The sequence below is a fragment of the Pinus tabuliformis genome, chromosome 3_1 (genome assembly GCF_031772625.1).
Source record: "Pinus tabuliformis cultivar Carrire ecotype Pingquan chromosome 3_1, CPIR1, whole genome shotgun sequence".
NCBI lineage: Eukaryota > Viridiplantae > Streptophyta > Pinopsida > Pinales > Pinaceae > Pinus > Pinus tabuliformis.
The window spans coordinates 638136232-638163749 of record NC_142301.1 but is presented as its reverse complement, the minus strand read 5'-3'; the positions used below and the strand labels follow the sequence as shown (position 1 = coordinate 638163749).

The 27518-nt window shown below is 36.9% G+C and overlaps 1 pseudogene across 1 annotated transcript; it reads left to right on the top strand.

Annotated features, from left to right (window-relative positions):
* The first annotated feature begins 10439 nt into the window (after positions 1 to 10439).
* On the top strand, positions 10440 to 23813 carry LOC149188708 (caffeoylshikimate esterase-like; annotated as a pseudogene). Its single transcript, XR_016255832.1, has 9 exons — positions 10440 to 10540; positions 10936 to 10956; positions 12120 to 12213; positions 12361 to 12393; positions 22496 to 22626; positions 22758 to 22844; positions 22966 to 23071; positions 23156 to 23451; positions 23560 to 23813. The product of XR_016255832.1 is annotated as a caffeoylshikimate esterase-like (transcript).
* The last annotated feature ends 3705 nt before the right edge of the window (positions 23814 to 27518 follow it).

The window sequence follows — 27518 nt, the reverse complement described above, 5'->3', positions numbered from 1 at the left end:
GCTGAAATCTCTACTCTACTAAGTTGTCCATGCTCCCCCTGACTGTAAGCAAGGTCTGCAAGAAGATGTTCTACAAGAAGATACATGACTTTATCCATCATAAATGACCTTCCTAACACCAAAGCCTCATACATACATCCATCTCCCAACCAAGTGGGGATATACCTATATTGACTCATCCACCCAACCAAGTGGGGATACACCAAAAGTTTACACAAGATAAAACAAGAACATTACATCATCCATCCCAGGCATAGTGGGGAAACCAAAGTAGGCCGTTACATGACCCTGAAAACAAAATAAATACAAAACATCGAGACGAAATATCTACAACCAGACTATGATAGTCATCAACAAGTATCATTAGCAGCATCTGTCAATCATCATTCAGAGCAGCAACCATGTTCTTCCTCATCACCTATTCCACTTGAAACCAAAAACAACTGTGAAATTGAACCAAGATCTTCTAAGATAATGCCAACAATGCATTATTAGAAGTATATGCTCCCCCTGAACCTGTGCCAGATGGTCTCTATCAGACCCATATCAAACTCTTTTCATCCTGAGTCTGGCCCACTGATTTCCTTCAAACCAACATATACACGATTGTATCCACAGAAACTGGCGTATATGCGCGGATGCTCCTCATTAAACTAGTGTACAACCACTTTTCTCTGAAAAAGATAAGTTTCAACAACAAGATGATGCATCAACTACTCCCAGCTTTTGTCTGAGGTATTCAAATGTCTCCCTGGGCAGTGGTTTGGTGAGCATATCAGCAACCTGTTCCTTGGAGGGAACATACTCCAATTTGACCTTTTATTCAGGCACTAGTTCCCGGAGAAAATGATATTTGATAGGTATGTGCTTGGTCTTTGAATGCATGACAAGATTCTTGGAAATACTAATTGCACTTGTATTATCAATAAAATGGAGATAGGTGGAGTACAAGTGATTTGCAAATCTTGCAAAGTTTGCATCATCCAAAGGAGTTGTGTGTAGTAAGATGCAACAGCCACATATTCCGCTTCAACTGTAGATAAAGCAATTGAACTTTGTTTCTTGTTGAACCAAGATACTAATCTGGAACCCATAAAGAATGCACCACCATTAGTGCTCTTTTTATCATCCACGCTTCCTGCCCAATCTGCATGTGTATATGCATGAAGTGTGAGATATGCATCTCTAGGATACCATAAGACATAGTTTTGTGTTCCTTGAAGATATTTTAAAATCTTCTTAACTGCCTGAAGGTGTGCCTTCCTTTGGATTTGCCTAGAATCTTCCAACTATTCCCACTGCATGCATGATGTCTGGTCGGGTACATGTCAGATAGAGCAGAGTACCAATCATGGATCTATAGCTTGGTTGATGTACTGCTACTAATTCATCATTTGCGTTGAGGCTGCATCCTATTACCATAGGGGTACGTACTGGTTTCGACTCTTCCATGCCATATTTCTTCAAGATCTGCTCGAGGTACTTGGTTTGTGATAGAAAGATACCGTCTTTATTTTGTTCGACTTGTAAACCAAGAAAATGTGTCAGCTCACCAAGGAGGGACATGTAAAATTCTTTCTGCATCACCAAAGAAAAGTTTTGACTCATGGCTTCTTCAATGATACCAAAGATGATATCATCAACATACACAACAAGTATTAGCAATTTATCATTATCAATTTTTATGTATAGATTTCTATCTGCTAATCCTTTTGAAAAACCTTATTGATGGAGGTATTTGTCCAGGCGATAATACCAAGCCCTTGGAGCCTGTTTAAGACCATAGAGTGCCTTCTTAAGTCTGCATACAAGTTTTGGATAATTTCCAAGGATGAGTCCATCTGGTTGCTCAATATACACTTCTTCTTCTAAGTCTCCATTTAAAAAGGCAAATTTCACATCCATTTGAAATACTTTGAACTTTTGAAAGCTAGAAAGAGTAAGGAACATTTTTATGGCTTCAAGTCTGGCAACCAGTGCAAAAGATTCTTCAAAGTCTATACCTTACTGTTGAGCATACCCTTTACAAAAAAGTCTGGCCTTGTTTCTAATAACATCTCCATTTTCATTCAGCTTGTTTTTGACTATCCATTTTGTTCCTATGACATTCTTATCATTTGGTCTAGGAACCAACTCCCAAGTATTATTCTTTTCAACCTGCTCAAGTTCTTCATTCATGACCTTGACCCAACATTCATCTTTGCATGCTTCACTTACATTTCGTGGTTCAGTGGAGGAAAGCAATGCTATATAGCTTGAAGCTTCTGAGATAGTTCTTCTTGTTTGTACACCTGCCTCTTTCTGCCCCAAAATTTGAGTTTTTGGATGATTCTTCTAAATGTACCTTGATGGAATTTTTTATTCTATCCTTATATGTTCTTCTGGTGCCTCATGAGTTTCTTCTTCATCATAAGTCTGATTTGATGTTGAAGGATAGTCCTCATCATCTTCGAAATCTTTGGATTTTACCTACCTAGGAATGTTTCCTTCTTCATCAACCACTACATCAATACTTTCAACAATTTTTCTAAGTCTTTTATTGTAACACTTATATCCTTTGCTGTGGGGAGAGTAACCAAGGAGAATGCATTCATTTGCTCTAGGTTCAAACTTGCAAAGGTTTTCATCAGTCCTTTTGATGTAACATTTGCTTCCAAAAATTTTGAAGTATTTTATGTGGGAGTCTTACCATACCAAAGTTCATGAGGAGTTTGAGTGTTGTTCACCTGGACGTTTGTCTTGTTGAGAATAGTAACTACAACAAATGCAGCTTCAACCCAGAAGGTTGCGGGAGTTCCAGACTCATCAAGCATAGCACGAGCCATTTTTTGAACCGTTCTATTCATCCTTTCCACAACTCCATTTTGCTGAGGAGTCCTTGTAGTAGAGAATTCCCTTCTTATTCCATGTTCTTCACAAAAATCGAAAAATTCATCCGAGGTAAATACCCCTCGTCGATCAGACCTGAGGTATTTGATTTTGCGTTCTGATTCGTTTTCAACCAAGGCTTTGAGTGCTTTGAACTTTTCGAAAGCTTCACCTTTAAGCTTCAGAAGTCCTATCGAACACATCCTAGAAAAGTCGTCAATGAACAATATGAAGTATTCTTCTCCTCGAGGTGACCTTTTCCTAGATGGACCACATACATCAGTATGGACAAGTTCAAGTGGCCTACTAGTTGATCCTTCCTTCTCAGGGAAATTAGTTCTGGTTTTCTTGCCAAACTGACATGATTTGCATATTGTATTGTCTCGAATTTTGATGTTAGGGAGATCATGAACCACCTGATATTTGCATGCTTTCCTTATTTGAGAGAGTCTCAGATGCCCCAATCTTCTGTGCCATAGCCAATGTTCATCATTCTTTCTTAGATAGCATTGTTGTTGTCCTCCCTTGAGTATGTATAAATTATTTGGAGTTCTTATGCCTTTGATCACTATTTCTCCTGTATCAAGCTCACGAACAATACATCCATTTGATCGAAATATTAACTCATTTCCTTGATCAGACATTTGACTGACACTCAATAGATTATGCTTTAAGCCAGCAACATACATAACATTTCCAGCTTTGACCTTTTCTTTCAAAAGAACAGAACCTTTATGAGTGCAGGGGTGTCATTTCCAAATGAGACCTTCTTTTCCTTTTCTAAGGCACTATATGACTGCAGTTTTTCTTTATCACATGTCATATGTTTTGAGCCTCCACTTTCGATGTACCACTTATTTTCCTGCCCTTCTGCATATAAGGCTATACCACATCTTTCTGGTTGCGGTTCTTTCTTTCTCCATGTTTTGGGACTCAATGAAACTTGCTCCTTTTGAGTTGTTTGCCGAAACCTACTCCTGCATTCATAATATTCATGATCGAAATTGTTAGAAATAGAAGATTCTATTTCATTTTCAAGAGCATAAAGGTTATTGTAGGTCCTTTTCATGATCCTAGTCATATTCCTTTGTTTTTGAGCTTCTCTAGTCATGATGGTCTTGTAGGCGACACAATGAGCAACTTTGTGTCCAAAGTTATGACAAGAGAAACATTAGCCATTGAAGAAATTCCTATGATTATCAAACCTACCGACCAAATGATTGTAGTTTCCATTCACATCCATTCTTGAGGAAAATTAAGAATGATTTACCTGTGGTTGGTTGCAGCTTCTGTTCATCCTTGAAGTAGATTGCCCCTGATTTACTTGGTGATCTCTGTTCATTCTTGAAGTAAATTATCCCTAATTTACCTAGTGATTTGCATTATGGCTTTGTTGTCGATTGTCAACCTGTTCACTTCTCCTTGCTACATCAAGATAACTTTGGAGGTGGATGGCTTCTGTGCTTGAGGTGCTTCTTCAGTATATCCAAGACCTGTCTTGATTAGAGGAGAACACTGCACTTTGATAATCTCATCTAAAGTTTCAGATCCTTTAACAAATCTAAGATTAAGAGATTTTGTTTTCTCAATATCTTTTTTAAGTCCCACAATTTCACATTCTAACTTTTCATTGTGCTTTTCCCTTTCAGCAAGTTGGAATGTCAGAGTATCTATAATCATATTCTTTTCTTCTAAACAAATTTTAAGTTTAGAAATTTCTTCATAAAGCCCTTCTTCATCTATAGCATCCAAGAAATCATCATTTTCAAAAGCCATCAAAAGTCTATAATCATTACATTGTTCATCTTCATCACTATTTGAAAATCCATCACTATCTTCATGTGTATAATAGCTCTTCTTACTTACATTCTGTTTTCTGTTCCATCTAACTGGTTCCTTATCTTTGTCAAGCTTATCTTTATGAGGACACTTGGCTGCATAGTGACCGACTCTTCCACAAGCAAAGCATTTAAAAGGTAGCTTACCCTTTGAATCTTCTAGAACCCCATTGAAGGTTCTTGACAAAGCTTGATTCTTCCTCTCCTTCTGACATGTGTCCTAACTCATTGTATTCTCCTTTTCCTGAGGCTTTGAATGTAGATTCTCTCATGTCTGATGGTCCCCCTTTTCTCATTTCGAAAGAAGTTAGGATTCCGTGTAGCTGTGACATGGTAATGCTCTGTAGATTCTGCTTTTCTTCTATGGCAAAAACGTTTGATTCAAACATAGAAGACAAAGATCTTAGAACCTTTTCAACCAAAGTAACTTCTTTTATTTCTTCACCCAAGTTTTTCATACGATTAACAATCTCATCTATACATAAGAAATAATTAGCCACATTTTCATCATTGTGCATTCTAAGATTTTCATATTGAATTCTAAGAGTTCGTAGTTTTGCACATTTTACTTGATCATCTCATTCATAGCTCAAAACGATATTGTCCCATATTTCTTTTGCAGTTTTGAGTTACATAAACTTGATGAATTCGAAATGAGATAAACTCCCAAATAGAGTATTGACAGCCTTTGCATTTGTTTCATACTGCTTCTTACCAGTCGTATCTATAGGAGTTGCTGATGGAAATGTGTACCCCGTTTCCACGATATGCCAAACTTCTGTACCAAGAGATTGAAGATAGGCTGTGATTCTTACCTTCCAATAGACGAAGTTGCTTCCATCAAAGATTGGTGGCCTGATAGATGCCTCCTTTTTGTAGTTGCTCGTGATGATAGATCTTCCTTCAAGCGATCAAGCTTCTTCTAAAGGATCCGCTTTGATCCCAATTGTTGGAAATAATACTGAGAGGGAGGGTGAATCAGTATTATCAGGTCAATCATTTTTCATTTCACAATCAGATTTGTATACGCTACTTCAGTTAGTAAAAACCGCGTATGTACGCAACTGCAGTTAAGGAAACTAGCGTATAACCAGCAGACTTGTAATTTAAATTATTCTTCAGATGTTGATCATTAATCTGCGCATCAAACCATATAAAAATTAACCAGGAACAGCGAAACAGAATAGGCAATCACACATAAGAACAAAAGATATAAGGTGGAAACCCAATGTGGGTGAAAACCACTTGCTGCAATTCGTCTCTATCTTCTTTTAATTAGAAACTTCTTTTTACAATGTTTTTGTACTGGTGCAGTCCAATACCAGTACGCACACTGCTACCTGTAGAAGGCTACAACCTTCTCTCATTCTCCAGGTTCTCCTGGAAGGGAGCTACAACCCCCTTAGCTCTTGTACTAGCTAAGGTACTAGTATGTAGGTGCTGACCTACAGAAGGCTACAACCTTCTCTTTTCTTCCAAGGACCATGTTTCATAAATTTTCAGACTGGATCCATGAATAACATCAATCAAACATCAAGTATATCTGCATCAACCAATCTCATCTATACAAACCAATACTGAATCAACCAATCACTTCTTAGAAAGTTGTAACCAGAATACAGTGATAGTAACCAGAACCAATCTTGAACCCAGAACACTGCAACAATAAACAGCAGTGGCTTTCATGAGACGTACACTACTTCAATATGCATAACCTGCATACATACGCTGATGTATTAAGGCCAACCTACGTAGAGGCTATTTTGAATTAATGGACCAGCATGTATACGCGCCTCTTCTGTGTTGAACTTACGTACATATCTATAAGAGATAATTTACCCCTTTCACTTATTCAGACATTAGTTATACCTAGATTATCAGATTTATAAATCAAGTCATGTGCCAAATACAACAGATCAAAATCACAAAAAGATACTACCATTCAAGCCTTAAGATCTTGACCCATCAATAGAACTTATCCTTCTTTTAGCGCTCAGGTTCCTCCTTGATTCAGATCCAGCTATGCACCATTACCCAATCACCAGTATCCTAGATCTTGCTCTTCATCAGATATTCAATACTTGAGTGAATGCCTTTGCCTAATGATCTCCTTTGCCTTTTCTAGCCTTAGGCCTTACTCAATACCAAGATCCAAAACCATAGAGAATCAATACCATTGACCCAATACCTGGGTTCAACACTTCGGATGAGATACCATGGTTCAAAACCATAGGCCCAAATACCAAGGACTAAATACCATGGACCAAAAATTAGTTTTCCCACATGTATGTGCTTTTCCTTGCATGAAAGTGTGTGCATACGTATACGCGCCTTTTGATCGTCTAACCCGTGTGTATACATGACTTGGTTAACAGGAAACTACGTATATCTCTTTTTCTTTCATTTTGAGAGCCTAAATAGTGATCTGCCATTTGAGTGAGTTGCCATCAAGGACAACACCTGTGTCATAGCACCAAAACCTGTGTCATAATGCCAACAAATAACAATGCAAAATTTGAACTAACATCTAAATCATCATAAATATATTTCAGACTTCTCATATTTCTCTTGTCATTAATTGATTCATCACCTGATTGATTGTTAGGAGAACCTCAATCTATTGATTTGTTTGGAGATCCATGCTGCTCAAAAAATCTTGGGTTCCTTGTTGGTGTGTCTTTGTTTGGTGTCTTCACCTGTGATTCTTATTGCTCCTTTTTTGCTATATCATCTTCTTCTATTAGTGGCACTTGTGAATCAAATATTTTGTCTATCCTACCATTCCACAACTCTTGTTCTTTAAACACAACATCTTTGCTAATTATGATCTTCTTGGGAATAGGGTTATACAATTCGTAAGGTTTTGATTGCTCATTATAACGAGTAAATATGCATTTTTCACTTTTATCATCCAATTTTCCTCTTCACTCTTTAGGTACATGTGCATAAGCTACACATTCAAATAATGTGAGATGAGTTATGCTATGAGACATACTTGACCATGCTTGTTTTGGTAATCTGTTAATCACACTGTTTGTAGGAGATTTGTTGATTACATAAATAGCACATGCAACTGTGTCTACACAATACTCATTATACAAGTTTCTTCCTTTCATCATGCTTCTTACCGTGTTCATAATTGTCCTATTCATTCTCTCTACTACACCATTCTACTACAGTGTGTACCTGGTTGTAAATTCCATGTTGTTTGCAGTAATCATGGAATTCCTTTGAATCATATTCTCCACCATGATCTAACCTCAATACCTTGATTTTTTGATCACTTTGGTTTTTTGCTAAGGCTTTGAATTCTTTGAACTTTGCAAAAGTTTCAGACTTCTGCTTCAAGATGTAAACCCAAGTCTTTATTCTATAATCATCAATGAAAATGAGGAAGTAACAACTTCCACCAATCGACTGTGTCCTCATAGGTCGGCACAAGTTTGTATGCACTAACTCAAGAGGTTTCTTTGCTATGTATGCAACACCCTTTGAAAAGCTTTCACGGTGTTGCTTTAGCAAGATGCGACACTCACAAGTACTAGCAGGTTCTTTGATGGTAGGTAATCCTCTAACCATCTGTTTTTGCTGCAACAATCTCAAACCAGAAAAATGCAATTGTCCAAATTAAAAGTGTCATTACCAATAATCATTAGAACATGCAAGTGTAAAAGAACTGACCTGATCACTGTAATTCATAATTAGAGGAAAGAGTGTGTTCCTCATCATCTGCACCTTCGTTATTAGTTGCTTGCTTGAGGGCTTGTCATATATAACACATTCTTGACCTTGAAAGATAACTTTGTATCATTTCTGTGTCAATTGACCAATACTTATCAAATTATGTTTGAGACTATGAACATAATATACCTCTGAGACTATCTTCCTCTCCCCCTGCTTGGTCAGTATGTTGAACACTCCTTTGCCATCTACATCCACAGTCTTGTCAGTCCCCAACTTTACCTCTATTTTCACAGATTGATCCAAATTTGCAACCAAATTCTTGTTCCCTGACATGTGGTTACTGTAATCACTATCTAATAGAAACACATTATCAGAAGGTTCATGCATGGTATGGAAAGCTAGGAATATGGAGTTAGTACTCTCTGCAGTGACATTATCTCTCTCGTTCCCTTGATCAACTATATTCTTCCTGCAATCACGATCATAGTGACCAAATTTATTGCAACAGTAACATCTCACCTTTGATTTGTCAAATCTTTGATTTTTGCTGAAGTTTCCGCAATTGCTTCCAGAGCATAGTGACCAAATTTATTGCAATAATAACATCTCACCTTTGATTTGTCAAATATTTGATTATTGCTAAAGTTTCTGCAGTTTCTTCCACTTTCATGTTCATGCTCTTCTCGTCCATCTCTCTGATTTATGACAATCATGACTCGATTCATAAAAAAATTGATGTCCTATGTCTCCTTCATCTGCAGACTTTCAAAATGTCTCCAAGTATTTTGCAGCTTAACAATATTGACTTTGACCATACCTTTATAGCTTGTTGCCAATGTATCCCATGCTTCCTTTGTTGAAGACGTGATCATAATCTTCTAGAACACTGCTCGGTCCACTCCCTGCTGGATAAGTTGCAACGTTTGTGCATTCTTTTCCTTGTCTTTCTTCCATTGTTCCCTCTCTGCATTAGTGAGAGCTCGTTCTTCTGCTTCATTCTTAGGTTCTGAAAACCCAAGCTGGACATAATCCCAAACATCATGAGCCTACAACATGGTCGCCATCTTAATGAACCACACATCATTAAAACTAGAAACTGGAAAAAGCCATCATTCTTCAAGAATCTTATTGATTTTGGTTATAAACATGCAAAACTTAAAAAAAAACAAAATTATATATATCAAAAAAACTTTTAATATAAAAAATTCTATAAAATATATATATACATATAAACCCTTTATAAATCAAAAAAACGTTATGGAACCCTTCAAAGAAATAACCTTTCGAATCAAAATCAATTCTTAACAAACTTCCACAAAATCGATTCTTCTTACAATCCCTATGCCTCTACAACTAATACACATTAGTTGTGCAATTACCTAACGCATAAATATACTCAATTCAATTTTTCCACATAAATAAAAAATAACCCCTCCCCTCCTACATTTATTTTGAAAATAATGTAAAAGGTTAGGCATAATTTTGTTCTCCTTATCAATACCTACTACTGTCCACGGATTCTTCTTACAGAAACAAATTTGCCTTTGATACTTCTAGAATGACAGGATTTGATGCTATGGAAATCACCGAAAAATGAGAGGCTTGCATTGCCGTTGAAAAAGGAGGATAAGGTGCCACAAAATATCAAACGCGGAAGGGACCGCTATCGAATATTTTTCAACCTTGGCTGCATATCTCCTACATTTATTTTGAAAATAATGTAAAAGGTTAGGCATAATTTTGTTCTCCCTATCAATACCTACTACTGTCCACGGATTCTTCGTACAGAAGACACATTTGCCTTTGATACTTCTAGAATGACGGGATTTGATGTTATGGAAATCACCGAAAAATGAGAGGCTTGCAGTGCCGTTGAAAAGGAGGATAAGGTGCCACAAAATATCAAACGCGGAAGGGACCGCTATGGAATATTTTTCAACCTTGGCTGCATATCCACTTTGTCAAACACACCATATTTTGTCATATTGAAATTCATATTCCGAATTCAACAACTGTTATCAGTGATAGATGTTTTTCATTGCTGCGTAGCTACAGATTTCGTGTTGTTTTGGTTCAGCCCTCTGCTGGATCAAAATTATATTCTTGGACAGTGGAGATATCTTCCCTGCTCACCCACTGTAGTAGCTACGGTAAGAAATCTGTTTATATAGTAGCTTCCATCTATTTCAGAAATAGTCCATGTTGAAAAGATACGAATGGAGTTAAGAGCATACCGATTTGACAATACAAGAATGACAAGACTGCAAGAAAATCGAATTATGATGGATTCAATAATAGTCTCGGTTTTCTTTTGTAGTACTAGGATTATACTTTCTGCTTAAACGTAAGGCCGTCTGTTTTTCTCAATGAAGCTAGACTGCTAAATGCAAAATTTTAAGAGGAAATTCTGTTTTGGTTTCAGCGTTTAAAGTGTTGGGTACTTTCTTTATTGTTGAACACAATCTTTAAGCGTTGTACCATTTAGAAGAATATTGAACGAAGAACTTTTCTGTCAATATCTGAATGTGCTGTGTTTTCTTTCCAGGCGGCCGCAGACATATCAGAGGTGCAACTCTTGACTCAGGCTTTAAGGCCTTAATTTTTGTAGTTTAAAGAATATTGTGTGGCAACTAGCAGCGTTTATTTCTATACTTTAAAGAATATTGCGTTGCAATTAGCAAGTTGCATTTTTTTAATCGCCACGGAGTAGATCATTATCTTACTGTTTTTTATCTGGTTTATAAAATATCATTTTATTTATATCTAATATTAAATATCATTTTATTCTTATTTAATAAATAAGATGGAAGGATAGATGGGTAGCTAGTATGCCCTAAAACAGTTTTTGTTTGGTTAAGAGCTTTTCTTCTTAGGATGTAAGAAAACAGGCTAAGGGCCTTAGACCCAAAAGCATCTAGCAGGAGTGAAAACCTGCTCCTTACCTACAGACCATCAGCGGATTATTCCAGGTCGTCTGGTTTTCCTCGAATAAAAGTGATAAGTCAGTGTGAGTTGATTATTCCAGGTGGCTTGGTTTTCCTTGAATAAAGGTGATAAGTCAGTCTGGGTTCCCCGATAGCAGCTAGAGATGAGTATCCTTACGTTGGTTTGACAACCGAGTTATGATAGATTTTCCCACTGTATAAAAAGTATAAAAAAACAATAAGCCATAAAATAAAAAGACAATAAAACATCATTAAACTTATTGCATAATATTTTCCGAAACAAAATACCAATTTTAATTTATAATAATATATAAATAAACTATTTGTCGTATCTGAGTGAACTACTTTTCCTTTTCCAAGGGACTAACATGTATCTTCTCCAGGCGGCCTACATGTCACGATACAACATAGTTCCCCTTCAAATATGGAAAAATAAATAACAGTAGTAATACAAAAATAATAATAAATATGTTGGTAAATATAACCTTTTAAGTTAGTAATGGTTGAGAGGATGACATCCCCGAAAAACTTGTGTGGAGAGGGATGAAATCCTTTAAGAAATCGAAGAGATTTAAGAGAACTCTACCTCCAAGAAGTAAAAAGATCTCAAGTCTCCTAACAAAGTTTATTATACGTTTGAAAGCGTTTTTTGTTATTAAACTCAAATATTCAATAGATGTGGAAGTGAAAGAAATTTTAATATTTGGGCAGAGTCTTTCTCATGTTTTTCAACTCACAAATAAATTGCCACTACTCATGTTCTTCCAACTCGATCCTTGTCCAGGAGTTCATTGAAAATTCGCGAGGAATGAAGCTCTTTACTTGCATATGGCTAGCAACAGATAAGGAAACCCAAGCCCTTATATGTCTCTGTCATGGTCAACATCAAAAGCCTTGCAATTCATTGTCCATAAATCCACATCACAACACAACCTTAGCTGCAAATCCATAGATTCAGGAGTTTGTAAATTCGTTAAGGATTACGCGTTTCTGTAGTGTAATTCGTTTCGTTCGCATGCTTGCAGGTTATGGCATGGAGTGCAACATTTTCATGGAAGGTACTTCAACTGTTGTCCCTGGAATATAAGTAAATATGACCAGGATGTTCATGAATGAACAATGTTGGTTAGATTGTCCTTACCAAAATTTCATAGTAATTTTATTGTAAAATTAATAACCCAGTTGGACTTATTATTAGACACAGGAGTGAGGCTAGTAAAGGCTGGGTGTGCAGTATTTGGTATAGATTATGAAGGACATGGCGAATCGGATAGTTGAAAATAATTAATATTATTTTGTATTAATGGAGAAATGGTTACATAAGTTGTAACGTATCTCCTTAGTTTAGGATTTGTTCCTAGAGTTTAGGAGTTTGATTGCAACTACCTGATTTCTAGTGATGTACTTAATAATGTAATCATTCATTTGATGATATAGTAGAGTGTACGGAGAGAGTTCTCTTTATATGAGTGCGGTACTCACCTGTGAGCTGTAAGTCCTTTTTTTAATTCAAATCTGATTTTTATCTTGGTATCAGAGCACAGAGTAGGGATAGCCTTATTTTTTTTTTATTTTTTATTTAGGATGCATCATTGATTATAGAACTGTAGTGGCGCATTTGTAGAATCAGGTGGACTGCAGTAACACCTGGAGCATAGGTCTCAAATGACTGATCATCTCTGAGCGCAAGAAATTGTTGGCGCGGTTTTGACGCGAACAGTCGCGCCATTTTTGAGCAGAAAAAAGAGCTGGCGCGAGTTTTTTAAGGAACAGTCGCGCCACTTGGCGCGGTTTTGAGGGTGATAAGCGCACCAACGCGCTAGAAAGTACAATTGGCGTGGAAAATCAAGGATTAATCGTGCCAATTTGGCGCCAATTTTGTTTTTGGCGCGGGTATTTCGCTGTCGGAGTTGCTCGGTGGTGGCACTTTGAATTTCCGGATTTGTTTGGTGGCAGCAGATCGGAGTAGCCCGGTGGTGGTGTATTGGAGTTCCTGATCTACTCGGTGGTAGCAGATCAGACTTGCCCGGTGGTGGCGCGTTGAAGTTCCTGATCTACTCGGTGGTAGCATATCGGACTTGCCCGCTGGTGGCGCATTGGAGTTCCGGATCTGTTCGGTGGTAGAAGATCGGACTTGCCTGGTGGTGGCGCATTGAAGGTACAATTTTTTTTTCAGCAAAACAGAGGTTCGGATCTGGTATAAGTCAATATGAATAACAGTTTAGAATCGTATCTCCACGAGTCTGGCAAACTCAATGGATCAAATTTCAACAACTCGAAATTCAAGATGCAAACTTTACTTGAAAGTGCAAATGCGTGGTCAATCGTGACAGGAAATGAGTTGAGATCGGGATCAACCACACAAGAACAAGTTTGGGATAAAAGGGAGACAAAAGCAAAGGTCATATTGAAGATGTCCATCAAGGACAATGTTATCCAACATATTAGAGACTGTAAATCGGCCGCTGACATTTGGACGACCATTAAAAACCTATACCAGATGCAGAATTCAAACCGTGTCTTGTCACTCAAAGGCAAGTTGTTTGCATTGAAGATGGAGGAGAATGAATCTGCTGCTGGATTGATTGCAAGAGTCAAAGGCCTGAAGGACAGATTGGGAGATATCGGAGAGAAAGTTTCTGATTCAGATCTGGTCATGATCACGTTGAATGGAATGATTGATGATTACCAGACATTTATCACAGGGCTGTCAGCAAGGGAGAAAGCCCCTTCATTTGAAGAGCTGATAGGGATTCTAATACAAGAAGAAGAGCGACGACAAAATTTGAAATCTCAGAGCAATGACCTTGCTCTGATGGCAAAAAGGAGACAGTTTAAAGGGAAGTAGCATCAGCAACTGCAGCAGCAGCAACAGAGAGGAGCCAACACATTTCAAAAGAGACCGTTTAAAGGTATGTCTGCTAATAATTTTCCCATCAAGAAATGTTTTTACTGTGGAAAACCTGGACATGAGATTAGAGATTGTTATAAGAGGGAGGCAGACGAAGGAAGAAACAAACAAAGAAAACATAAGGGTTACTTCGTTAAGGAAGAGGAGGATCATAGCCATGAACTTCGACTATTTATAGTCGATTGTGCTCTTTCAGCTTCAAAGGAATATGAGGACGACATATGGTATGTCGACTCTGGAGCATCCTCACATATGACTGGTAAGAAGGATTTGTATGAATTTCTTGAAGAAACTTCATGTGGGTCGAAAATCTATTTAGGAGATGATAGTGGACATGAGATCAAAGGACATGGTGACATTCCTGTAAAATTACCTAGCGGTGACATTAGATACCTTAAAAATGTATTGTATGTTCCAGGAATTAAGAAAACTTTGGTCTCTGTCTCAATGATTACTGATCAGGACATGCAAGTTCAATTTTTTAAGACTAATTATGTCATTAAGGATAGCCAGATGGAAACAGTTGCAACAAGAGTGCACGTGGGGAACTTGTACGGACTAGATGTGAAGAGTATGCCACAACAAGCAATGGTTGCAGCTGGATCGACAGCCGAAAATCTCTGGCATTAGAGATTCGGCCATCTTAATCTGCAAGACCTCATCCTACTTCAGAGAAAAGGTATGGTCGATGGACTCTCTGTTTTCCATAATGTTAAGCTAGATTGTGATGGATGTGCATTAGGGAAAATGCATAGAGAAGAGTTCCCTTTGCATGTTAAAAGAAAGGAAAGAGGTATTTTAGAACTGGTGCATACAGACATCTGTGGACCCATGCAAACTAGGTCATTAGGAGGAGCATATTACTTTCTCTTATTTATAGATGATTGCACTAGATTTTCATGGGTATATTTTCTGAGTAAAAAGAGTCAAGCTTTTCAGTATTTTAAAGAGTTTAAATCCATGGTAGAAAACCAGATAGGAAAAAGGATAAAAATTCTCCACTCAGATCAAGGGGGAGAATATAGGTTGAGAGAGTTCATGGATTTCTGCAAGCATCATGGGATTGGTCAGCAATTTACAGTGCCTCACACTCCACAGCAGAATGGAGTGGCAGAACGAAAGAACATAACTCTTATGGAGTGCGCAAGGAGCATGCTTCAAGGTAAGGGTCTATCAAATGGTCTTTGGGCAGAAGCTATTAACACTGCTGTATATTTAAAGAATAGGAGTCCTACTAGATGTCTCGGCTTCAAAACCCCTTTTGAAGCATTGTTTGGATTCAAACTAGCAGTGAGTCATTTAAGAATATTTGGTTCAAAAGCTTATGCTCATATACCTAAGGCAGATAGGAAGATGTTAGATCCTAAAGACCTGAAATGTATATTTGTTGGATATGGCACTGAGTTCAAGGCATATAAGTTATTTAATCCTGTGACTCACAAGGTTTTTGCAAGCAGAGATGTCATATTTCATGAACAGGTTGAAGAAGGAAAGAATGACTCTAATAGTGAATGGCACATTCCATTGCTATTGGAAGAAAACAGTGAGGAAGATGAAGAGCAGGAGGAGAAACAAGAAGAAGAAATAACAGATGATGTAATCAATGAAGATGCAAGCTCGGAAAAGGTTGAAATTGAGGTATGTCCCCTACCAAGGAGATCAGGTAGGAAGACTCGATTATCTTCTAAATTGAAAGGCTATGCATTAATGTCAAAGATTTTAAACATTGTAGAACCTGCAAATTATGAGGAAGCAAGTAAATCTAATGCATGGAGGGCTGCAATGTATGAGGAAATAGATTCAATAAACAGAAACCATATTTGGGATTTGGTTGAATTGCCTGAAGGTAAAACCCCCATAGGATGTAAATGGCTGTATAAACCAAAATTAAATGCAGATTGGAGTATAGAGAAACTTAAAGCTATACTGATAGCAAAGGGTTACTCACAGCAAGAGGGAATAGATTTCGATGACACCTTTGCTCCTGTAGCCAAATTAAACACCATTAGAATGATAATTTCCTTAGCAACAAAACACAAATGGCAGCTACACCAGCGAGATGTCAAGTCTGCATTTCTGAATGGTGACTTGAAAGAAGAAATTTATTTAGTACAGCTTGAAGGTTTTGTGAAAAAGGGACATGAACATCTTGTGTGTAAATTGAAAAGGGCACTTTATGGTTTAAAACAGGCACCCAGGTCGTGGTATGAGAAAATTGACTCATTTTTTGTTCAGCATGGCTTTCATAGGAGCTTGAATGATCCAAATCTGTATACCAAGTTTAATAAACAGAGGAAAATTATTTTGATTTCCTTGTATGTAGATGATATGATCATAACAGGGAATGATAACAATTTGATCAAAGAAATCAAACAACATATGTCACAAGTGTTTGAGATGAAAGATCTCGGAAACCTTCAGTATTGTTTGGGATTGGAGGCATGGAGAGACTCTGGACAAACTTTTCTCACTCAAGGAAAGTATGCCAGAAGCTTGTTTGAAAGGTTCAGAATGGAGCAGTCCAGATCAGCAACTGTAGAAATTTTGAATAATATGACACATATTCACAGAGATTATCCTAATTATACACTTATAAGTGGAACATGCATAATACATAACCTCCTCTACGTTGATCATCAATTTACAGAAGCAGAAACATTCACAGGTGTACATAGAAGCATCAATCACACATATCAACACAGTATTTTCCCGGGGAAAGCATCTCGCTAAAAACCCCAACTATCTGTATATTATAGTGATTGAATCATGTAACAATACATAGTAAAATACTCCTCACAAGTACTCAGTACTATCTCCACATGCTACACACAACACAGCTCAGATCTGATCTCCAAATCTCCCCCGCTGCTTGCCTGCCTCCACAGCTCAATACCTGCTCAAGAACTGATGAGAATGGCTTACCAAACTCGTATTTGACCTGCAAATAATCACTCACACTCTGTTGGACGTGAGCACAAGCTACAATTATTGATATTAGCCAATTCATTGGCATACTCAATCCCTTTGATTGTGCAAATCATCATGCACAACTATAGTCACAACTGATAGCAATCTGATCCTCTAACACCTGTCCTTGCTGAACTGAACATGCACTGACATAAAACTGAGTTAACTGATGTATTCTATAGTTGCATTATGAGTTAATAACTTATGAATTAATTAATAACTAATTCACCCAACTCATCTCTAGTCTATTGATCAGTTAGACTAAATACAACTAGTTTAACAAGGCTAAACTGAACACAACTCCATCAACTGCACCTCCAGTCCACTAAACTTAACTCACTTGAGTTCTAACTGAAGTCCTGCATGCAAATATTAGTCATCCCATAGGTAGCCACGTATTTCCCTCTGGGATCTGCATGTACCACATCCGTAGCTCATCCTGAAGTGCTCCAAGAGAATAAGATCAAGTTTATAGTCCAAATATTACTATGAGACAATAATATTTGACTTTTCTATTTTTAACAGCGAGTCTAAAAATAGACTTTGATCACTCACACTGTGATCACTCACACTGTGGTCACCCACACTGTGATCACTCATACTGTGATCACCCACACTGTGATCATCCACATTGTGATCACTCATACTGTGGTCACCCACACTGTGGTCAAAAATAGAACTTGCGCCATAATTTGCCTGCAGGTCCACTTAGTGAAGGCGACTCCTTTCCACTAAGCTCCATCATCTTGTTGCATTCTCAACAAGCATTTCTTGTTGCACACTTTTCAGAACTCCCTCTCAACAAGAAAGGCTTCCTCTCAAACCCAATCCTGTAACTCTGGAATGTTCTCCATGCAACACATCTGGCCGGTCCACTTGCTCTGTCATCAAAGTCTTTGACTGCTATTGCCTCTGTCGACTGAAACTCAGCATCTCTATGCTCTTCAGTATCTAACTGCTCTAGCCTCTGTCACTTTGATCTTTGACTGCATCCGTGCTGCTGCTGGTTCTATCTCACAGCATTTCATCTACACTGCACCTCCCAACTGACCTCCCTGTTGGGCTAGAAACATCCTCTGATGCTGAAGCTCTACCTACTGCTGACAAGTGCTCCCTATCTGACATCTTTGCTACTGCAACAACTCCATGCATCTCGCACCATTGCACACCTCTCTGTGCCACCTAGCACTGTGCAAAACACTTGTGTCTCTCGCATTGCTGCAACCTGCTAGCTATGCGTTGTCCTGGGATTCCCTGAACTGTCGCTTTCTCTGCTGCTCCATCCGCATCTGTCTCTACTCAATCAATCAGTTCCTGCTACTACACATCGGAGCTCCCGTAGCAATGTCTCATCCAAGAGGTTGGGTACCTCAAGGATCCTGCCCCTCCTCCTTGGGACAATCAATCCACATCACCCCACCTCCTACCTGGAGGTATGGCTGCATGCGATCCCTCAACCCACCTGGCTTGAAGTTTCCCCCTACTGGAGGCCTCTGGATCAGTAGATGTCTCTACTCGATCTCCTCTCGGCTTCCCTTGTTGTGGCTCCTCCAAAACCTCTTGAAGCTGCTGCACCAATCGTGGCTCCTCCACAATCGTCTGAGACTTCTTCTGGCTCTGCATGTTGAGAGGTAATATATGCTCCCTCTCAACCACCAAGTCTCCATCAGTTGCCTCACTGCTCAAGGCTTTGCATGCATCTTGAACCTCAAGAGCATACAGGTTCTTGACCTGTGAACCAATCTGCTTCACCTGTCTAGTGATGATGTGTCTAAGGAAAACTTTTCCCTTACTAAAGACTACATCATAGCCTCTGTCTTCCAGCATCGTGATCGACACCAAGTTTCTCTTCAGTCCTGGTACATACTTGACATCGGTCAAGGTAAGGCAAGCTCCATGCTCCCTCTGAAAAATAATCGTGCCTACACCTGAGACACTATACTTCTCATCATTACCCATCCCTATGAGTATCTGGAGATCTTTCTCCGCCAAAGTACTGAACAAACTTTTGTCACCGGTCATGTGGAAAGAAGCTCCACTATCAAGAAACCAACCACTTCCCATCATGGATGAAACCATGCATGCGAAGAGTGTGAAATCCAACTCAAACTGTGAAGCAAGTTCCTCACCTTCAGATCCTTCCCCGGATCCCTTCTTAGACTTCTTCTTTGGGCAATTAGTAGCATAATGACCCAACTCATGACAACGAAAGAATCTTGCCTTCGCCTTGTCAACCTTCTTCCCATCGTTGGAAGAATTGGATTCGGAACGAGAAACCTTACCCTACCCCTTCTTCGCCTTACTCGCTAAGTCACAGTTCTCCTCATCATGCATGGATGAAGAACCATCTCTGGTGCCCCATCTAATCTCCTCCTGCACAAGATCTGACCAAAGTCTCTCCCATCCTGGCAGTTTCTCCCTTCCATTCACCGAGTCCTGGTAGCTATGCCAACTCTTAGGAAGCTCAAGGAGTGCTAGACTCACCATCCTCATCCGACAGTCACCCCCACACTTCCCAGCTCATCCCAGCATTGGGTGAACTTCGTGAGACACTGGGGCATACTGTCACCATTCTCAAACTTAATGTTTCTGAGTTTTATCTCTTTCTTTGGAATTAAATTCGAATTCCACCAGCTCAAAAACTCAACCGCTTCCGATCTAGAATTCGTGAGAACAAAGTATTTCTTGTATAGAGATTGACTGTCTGGGCATTCACCGGATATCTCACCTACCAAAAGAAGGATGAATCCAGAGGCTACTTGGCCCGATTACAGACTCTGCCTGAAGAAATAAAATGTAAACACTTTCTGAATAATAGATCCGATGGTCAATCCTCGTTTGGTATCCTGTAAAAATCTCTTCTACAAATCAAGCAGCTCCGATACCATGTAGAAATTTTGAATAATATGACACATATTCATAGAGATTCTCCCGATTATACACTTATAAGCGGAACATGCATAATACATAACCTCCTCTACGTTGATAATCAATTTATAGAAGCAGAAACATTCACAGGCATACATAGAAGCATCAATCACAGATATCAACACAATATTTTCCCGGGGAAAGCATCTCGCTAAAAACCCGAACTATCTGTATATTATAGTGATTGAATCATGTAACAATACATAGTACAATACTCCTCACAAGTACTCAGTACTATCTCCACATGCTACACACAATACATCTCAGATCTGATCTCCAAATCTCCCCCGCTGCTTGCCTGCGTCCACAACTCAATACCTGCTCAAGAACTGATGAGAATGGCTTACCAAACTCATATTTGACCTGCAAATAATCACTCACACTTTGTTGGACGTGAGCACAAGCTACAATTCTTGATATTAGCCAATTCATTGGCATACTCAATCCCTCTGATTGTGCAAATCATCATGCACAGCTATAGTCACAATTGATAGCAGTCTGATCCTCTAACACCTGTCCCTGCTGAACTGAACATGCACTGACATGCAACTGAGTTAACTGATGTATTCTATAGTTGCATTATGAGTTAATAACTTGTGAATTAATTAATAACTAATTCACCCAACTCATCTCTAGTCTATTGATAAGTTAGACTAAATACAACTAGTTTAACAAGGATAAACTGAACACAACTCCATCAACTGCACCTCCAGTCCACTAAACTCAACTCACTTGAGTTCTAACTGAAGTCCTGCATGTAAATATTAGTCATCCCATAGGTAACCACGTATTTCCCTCTGGGATCTGCATGTACCATATCCGTAGCTCATCCTGAAGTGCTCCAAGAGAATAAGATCAAGTTTATAGTCCAAATATTATTATGAGACAATAATATTTGACTTTTCTATTTTTGACAGCCAGTCTAAAAATAGACTTTGATCACTCACGCTGTGATCACTCACACTGTGGTCACCCACACTGTGATCACTCATACTGTGATCACCCACACTGTGATCACACATACTGTGGTCACCCACACTGTGGTCAAAAATAGAACTTGCACCATAATTTGCCTGCGGGCCCACTTAGTGAAGGCGACTCCTTTCCACTAAGCTCCATCATCTTGTTGCATTCTCAACAAGCATTTCTTGTTGCACACTTTTCAACAACAACAACACCATTACATCAGAACTTAAAGTTGATCAGTGACGATGGTACTAAACAGGTGGATGCTACCATGTACAAACAGCTAGTTGGTAGTTTGATATATCTGACTACAACTAGACCAGATTTGGCATATTCTGTTAGTGTGCTGAGCCAGCTCATGTCAAAACCACTCGAAAGTCACTGGGTTGCAGCAAAAAGTGTGTTGCGGTATCTTAGTGGTACTAGTAATTATGGCATTTTGTACACTGACACTTGTGATGTTATTCTAGTAGGTTTTTCAAATTCCAATTGGGCAGGTAACTTGGATGATCGAAGATCTATCACAGGTTATGAATTCAGCATTGGATCCAAGGTCACAGCATGGAGAAGCAAAATGCAACACACTGTAGCTCTATCTTCATGTGAAGCTGAGTACCAAGCATTGTGTGCAGCCACGTGTGAAGCTATCTGGTTGAGAAGGCTTCTCACTGATATAGGAGAAGAACAGAAAGAATCAACTAGTATCAAAACTGACAACCAGAGTACCATCAAGCTTGCATACAATCCAGTCTTTCATAAAAATACCAAGCATATCGACACTCAGTTTCATTTTGTTCGAGAGAAAATACAATGAAAAGAAATATGTGTTGAATATTGTAAAACTTGTGATAACATGGCTGATATTTTTACTAAGCCTCTTGGGCGTGTAAAGTTTGAATTGTTTAGAGGGATCCTAGGAGTTTAGGATAATCCTTTCTCCATTAAGGCGGGGAGTTGAAAATAATTATAATTATTTTGTATTAATGGAGAAATGGTTACATAAGTTGTAACGTATCTACCTAGTTTAGGATTTGTTCCTAGAGTTTAAGAGTTTGTTTGCAACTCCCTGATTTCTAGTGATGTACTTATTAATGTAATCATTCATTTGATGATATAGTAGAGTGTACGGAGAGAGTTCTCTTTGTATGAGTGCAGTCTCCAGGTGTAGTACTCACCTGTGAGCTGTAACTCCTTTTTAATTCAAATCTGACTTTTATCTCGGATGGAACACATTGTTACATACAAAGCTTCGATGAACTTGTAACAGATTGTGCAACTTTTTTCAGGAGCGTAGCTGGTATGTATAAATGGGACTTTTTATGCATGCGATATATATAAATGTTATGGTGATTTGTGTTCATGACGATGATATGGAAATTATTTTGCAGAGGGCGTTGATTACAGGGTGAAAGCGAGGTTCCTTTATGGAGAATCAATAGGAGGAGCTGTGGCACTTCTCATCCATCGAAAAGAGCCTCACTATTGGAATGGAGCTATACTTGTCGCCCCTCTGTGCAAGGTATCATTTATATAAATATTTTACATTGCATGACTTGAAAATATTTATATGTGAGGTTACTTTGATCATATTTATTACAGATAGTGGACGAATTAAAGCCTCACCCTTTAGTGATTAGCATTTTGAAGCAGTTAGTTGCTATAATTCCAACATGGAAGATTGTGCCCATTAAAGACATTGTAGATAAAGGCTTTAAAGACCTAGAAAAGAGACAGAAGGTAATCAACTCTACTACTGACATTATTTGATTCCTTCTTACCAAATTGTATGCAATTTGCAGAAACAAGTTACTAGTTCTCATGGATTGCTCCTTACTCCAATATCTTCAAGCACACACAGATTAGGGCAAATCCCTATTTCTATCAAGGTCCCTCGACTCCCTTGTCTACTGACGGCTTACGAGATCTTCATGACAAGTTTGGACATAGAGAAACTGCTGGATGAGGTACAGAGACCCAACATTGAATTCAACCAATAAGTACTATATGGTTATATCGTTATGATGGCCATAATGAATTATATGATGCAGGTGAGCTTGCCCTTCCTGATTGTTCATGGTGAAGCCAATGAAGTGACAGACCCATCCGTCGGCAAATTGCTGTATGCTTCTGCCAGAAGCATAAACAAGACGCTGAAGCAGTACCTCGATATGTGGCATGCCTTGACTTACGGTGAGCTTGCGGGGCACATTGAATTGGTATTCTCAGACATCATTGCGTGGTTGGGCAAGAGAAGCGGAGCAGTAGGGTGCCCTGAAAACGCCCATGTAGAGAACAATACTGATTCCACAGAGACCGCCACGAACATGGGAGCAGAAGGAGAACGGTAGGTTTCCAACGACAACCAAGTGGGAGTGGTAGAATGATAAAATCGTAGAATAGACAGGAAAGGCATGTGTCATGCAGTGAGTGCTGAAAATCTTTTTGCGTGCAGGAGCCGACAATCTGCTGTGAACGGAAATGAGTTACGGGGCTTTATCAGAGTTGAAATAACAAAACGCGCATGGGTATGGAAATTTTATAATTTTATGTGGTTGTATTTTGAAATAGGTGTAATATTTATATCCTTGTGTTGGAATGGAGGTAATATTTCCGTTATATGATATTACTAATAATGATTAAACCAAATATTAATGAAGCGTCCTCCTAAATAATTCTTGACAAGGTAATCAGGTTTTAAGATGTGAGTGGGTAATGTTAATTAGCATTACCCAGTTTTAATCAATTTCGTAAAGGAACTATTTTATTTAGTAAAAAGCAATAATGAATTTAAATTAACATTAAGGTTTAAAACCTAATTAATTTAAATTTCATTGTTTTATAATTTTTGAATGATAAAATAAAACAATAATAATAAATTAATATATTAAAAAACTATAGTTACAACTAATCATAACTATATTTAATTTTATGATAAAAAAACCATTTTTAATATTATTTTTAATATTTATTTAAAATATTAAAAAAAACACCATATAAAATTATATAACTTGAAAATATACTTTCTAAATTTTAGTATGTTGTATTTAATTACCAATATTAAACATCACTAAGATATGAAATTAATATGTTTAGGTTGATTTGGGTGTGACTTGACCTAGCATAAAATTCCACTAGACTACAAGCCCGTACATTTGACATAGTATAAAATTCGACGAGACTATGAGCTTGTACATTAAGGATGTCCAACGCTAGAATCGAACCTTATATGAAATCAAATTATTTTAACCTGCATAGATTACAAAGTATAAACTAGAAACTGCAGAGCACGAAGAAGTTGTTGGGTTATATAATGTATGCTTCAAGTTGAGGGCCAATAATATTAGAGATAAATATTTACAAAAAATACAAAAACAATGTGTAATCTTTCACTTTATTAAATTACAAATTATTTAAAGGTTTTGAACAAATAAATTTATATGGTGAACAAAAAAAACTATTGCGTTATACTTGCTGCGATAGGCATAATAATAAATTAATAATGTCTAAAAAGATATTAATAATTAAAAAAATAATAACTGGCATATAAATAGTGATTAATCTCAATTTATCTTTTTCAACATCATATGACAAAGGAGATACAAAATAAAGGATAAATTTTTTAAATATTATAGTAAAGGTCTTAGGTAAACCTCTTTTATTGCAATATTGATAGTTGTTTTGTACAATGTGAATATTTGTGATTTATGGATTGTTAATTCTCAAGCAAATTTTAATGGACTTTGCTTTATATTATCTTGTTTAATAAGAGTAATAGAAATATTTGAAGGAATGATTTTTTTCATAGGATCTCTACATTATTATAAAATCTTACTAAAAGATATGTTAGCGGTTATACAAGTGAACTTCTATGTTTAATCCATATTTGATTTACGGCTTCAAGAACACTATTGACAATTCCTATCTCAATATGTATGTTTGAAGCATCCCCTTAACTCCAACTCCAATAAGCAATTTAAATTTTAGTGTTTTCTCATTTTCTTGAGTAAAATAGTTGCCTCTTACTCTTATAGCAACATTAGGTATCATAGGGTGATCTAGATATCTAGAAAATTGCTTATTGTGACTTTGTAGATTATTGTATTTTACAGAAGAAGAAAAAAAAATATGGTATGGCTCTATGAAATAAATATTATGTAGAAACATCTAAAAAATTATACGCAATAGTTAGAAGTAATTTCCAATGTTTGATAGTTTTAATTACATCTAAAACATTGATTAGTTACAAATGATTGAAACATTTTTTTTACTGCAGTTTGTCCATCATACTTAAATATTGTATCTAGTATCAAAAAATTGTGAATGAGTTTCATAGTTCTTTTGTAAGACCTTGGCATGCATATAAAAAGTTATACCTAATAGGCGGGGATTATCCTAAATCACTAACAAATATAATTTACCTCACTCCTAAAGGAATGATAAATTTTTTAGGTAAAGGTTAGTGAACCAAGGCATCAATTTTTATTAACAAATTTCTTCCAATAAAACTCATTTCATCCATTAAAATATATTTATGTTTCATCTCTTCTTGTCTACTAATTATACATGAGCCTTGTAAATTAATTGTCTTCCATTGGTATATGAAGCCAAAAATACATTGTCGTTGCAAATAGATTGAGAATTGTAACACCCATAAAGGGTCTTCTCAAGGATGGATTTAGTTTCAAAACATGTTTGATAGATACAATCAAATAAATACTTTATATACTTGGAGTTCCTCGGATTATCTTACATAGTAAATATATAATGGTCTAGGATAATATTATGTTCTCTTCTATAATGAATCCTTGGATTCTAAAATGAATAAGACTTTCCATGCTTATCAATAAAAGTGTACTTCAACATTTACTTTTGAGATATTAAATATATTGCAAAGTGGGAGTGTCTTCAACTATAAAATTAGAGTTCCAATTATGAATAACTTGGCAATCCCTTTGTCCGAACATCTAAAAGTTATAAATCGTAATCCTTGTGTCCATTTATTATTATGAAATCCATAAATGAACTCTCATTCATGTTTCCTACCATTTATATGCACATTCGGAATTTCTTGCTATTCTTTAGAGTCAAATCGGTCCACTAAAGAAAATGGTTAATAATCAACTTACCAAGGTTTGTATCAAGAGTTTTTTCAATTATGTAATATATCAACATGTGTGTAGCTTATATTTTATAAAGATCACGAAAATTCTTGCACAATACTCACTCAAACCGAAAAAAGATTTATAAATTTGTCATTTCTTAAGGAAAAATAAAGTTTAATCGAGGAAACACATGTACAATAGTTCTATTTTTCCATGGTAACCTTTTAATGCCACATTAGCATTTATCATACAACCATTCTTTTTCAATATAAATCCATGTAAGGTGCTCTATATCCTTAACTTGTGATATGCATCAATATGAAACTTATTATTGTATGTATTATATGTATCAGCGTATATTTATTTGAAAACCTTCATGCCAACATCTAGGACCCTAAATCGATGGTTACATTTAGAAAGATGAAATTATAAAAGAGAATGGGATATCTATTTTGCATCAATGTCCCTATCAATAATGCTTTTATATAACAAACTCCTGTATGCATGTGCCCCTACTTTATTTGGGTTCTCAATGGAAGAGAAATAAATCAACATATTATGGAATCCTTTGATCCCTTTCATATTTTGATGCATATTTTGCTACATAATTAATAACTATTTTTAAAATAATAAGTTTTCAAATTATATCAACTCCCCACATCATAAATCTAGTGTTCCTTGACCCTTAGACTTGAAACACAAACTAGGTATAAAGAAATTATAAATCAAAGGAAAATGTATATAATAGGTAAATAATATGAAATATGTGAAATATACCTTTATATTATTATTATAACAATAAAATGTTCACTTGCCTCTTAATGTGACAAAACTTTTCACTAATAAAAGCGCCAAATTAGATATACAAAACAAAACATGCCATAGCCTTATATTCTCTTTAAATAAATTATTGATATCAAAATCATAACTATTTGTGTTCCCATAATTAATGAGTACCAAATGACATGCCTTTTAATTACCTTTCTATTTGCTTAAAAAGAAAACTAAAAGATTGTGCATTTAATTTTCAACTAAGGTTTGTGTGGAACTTGCAAATTATCATGCATTATATATATGCCAGTATAATATGTAGTTTTTGTATTTTAAATTAATGTCATAGGACAATATATTAATATGATTTCATAAGTCACTAAGAGAAATCCATGCCACATTGCAATCAAAACCACTCTTGCACAAAAGTAAATATCACGCTTGTGACGATCCTTTTTGTTAACCCTCTTGTAAATATTGTTATGAATTGTAATTCAAGTAAATAATGTGAAAATGTAACACGTTGACTAGCTAAGGG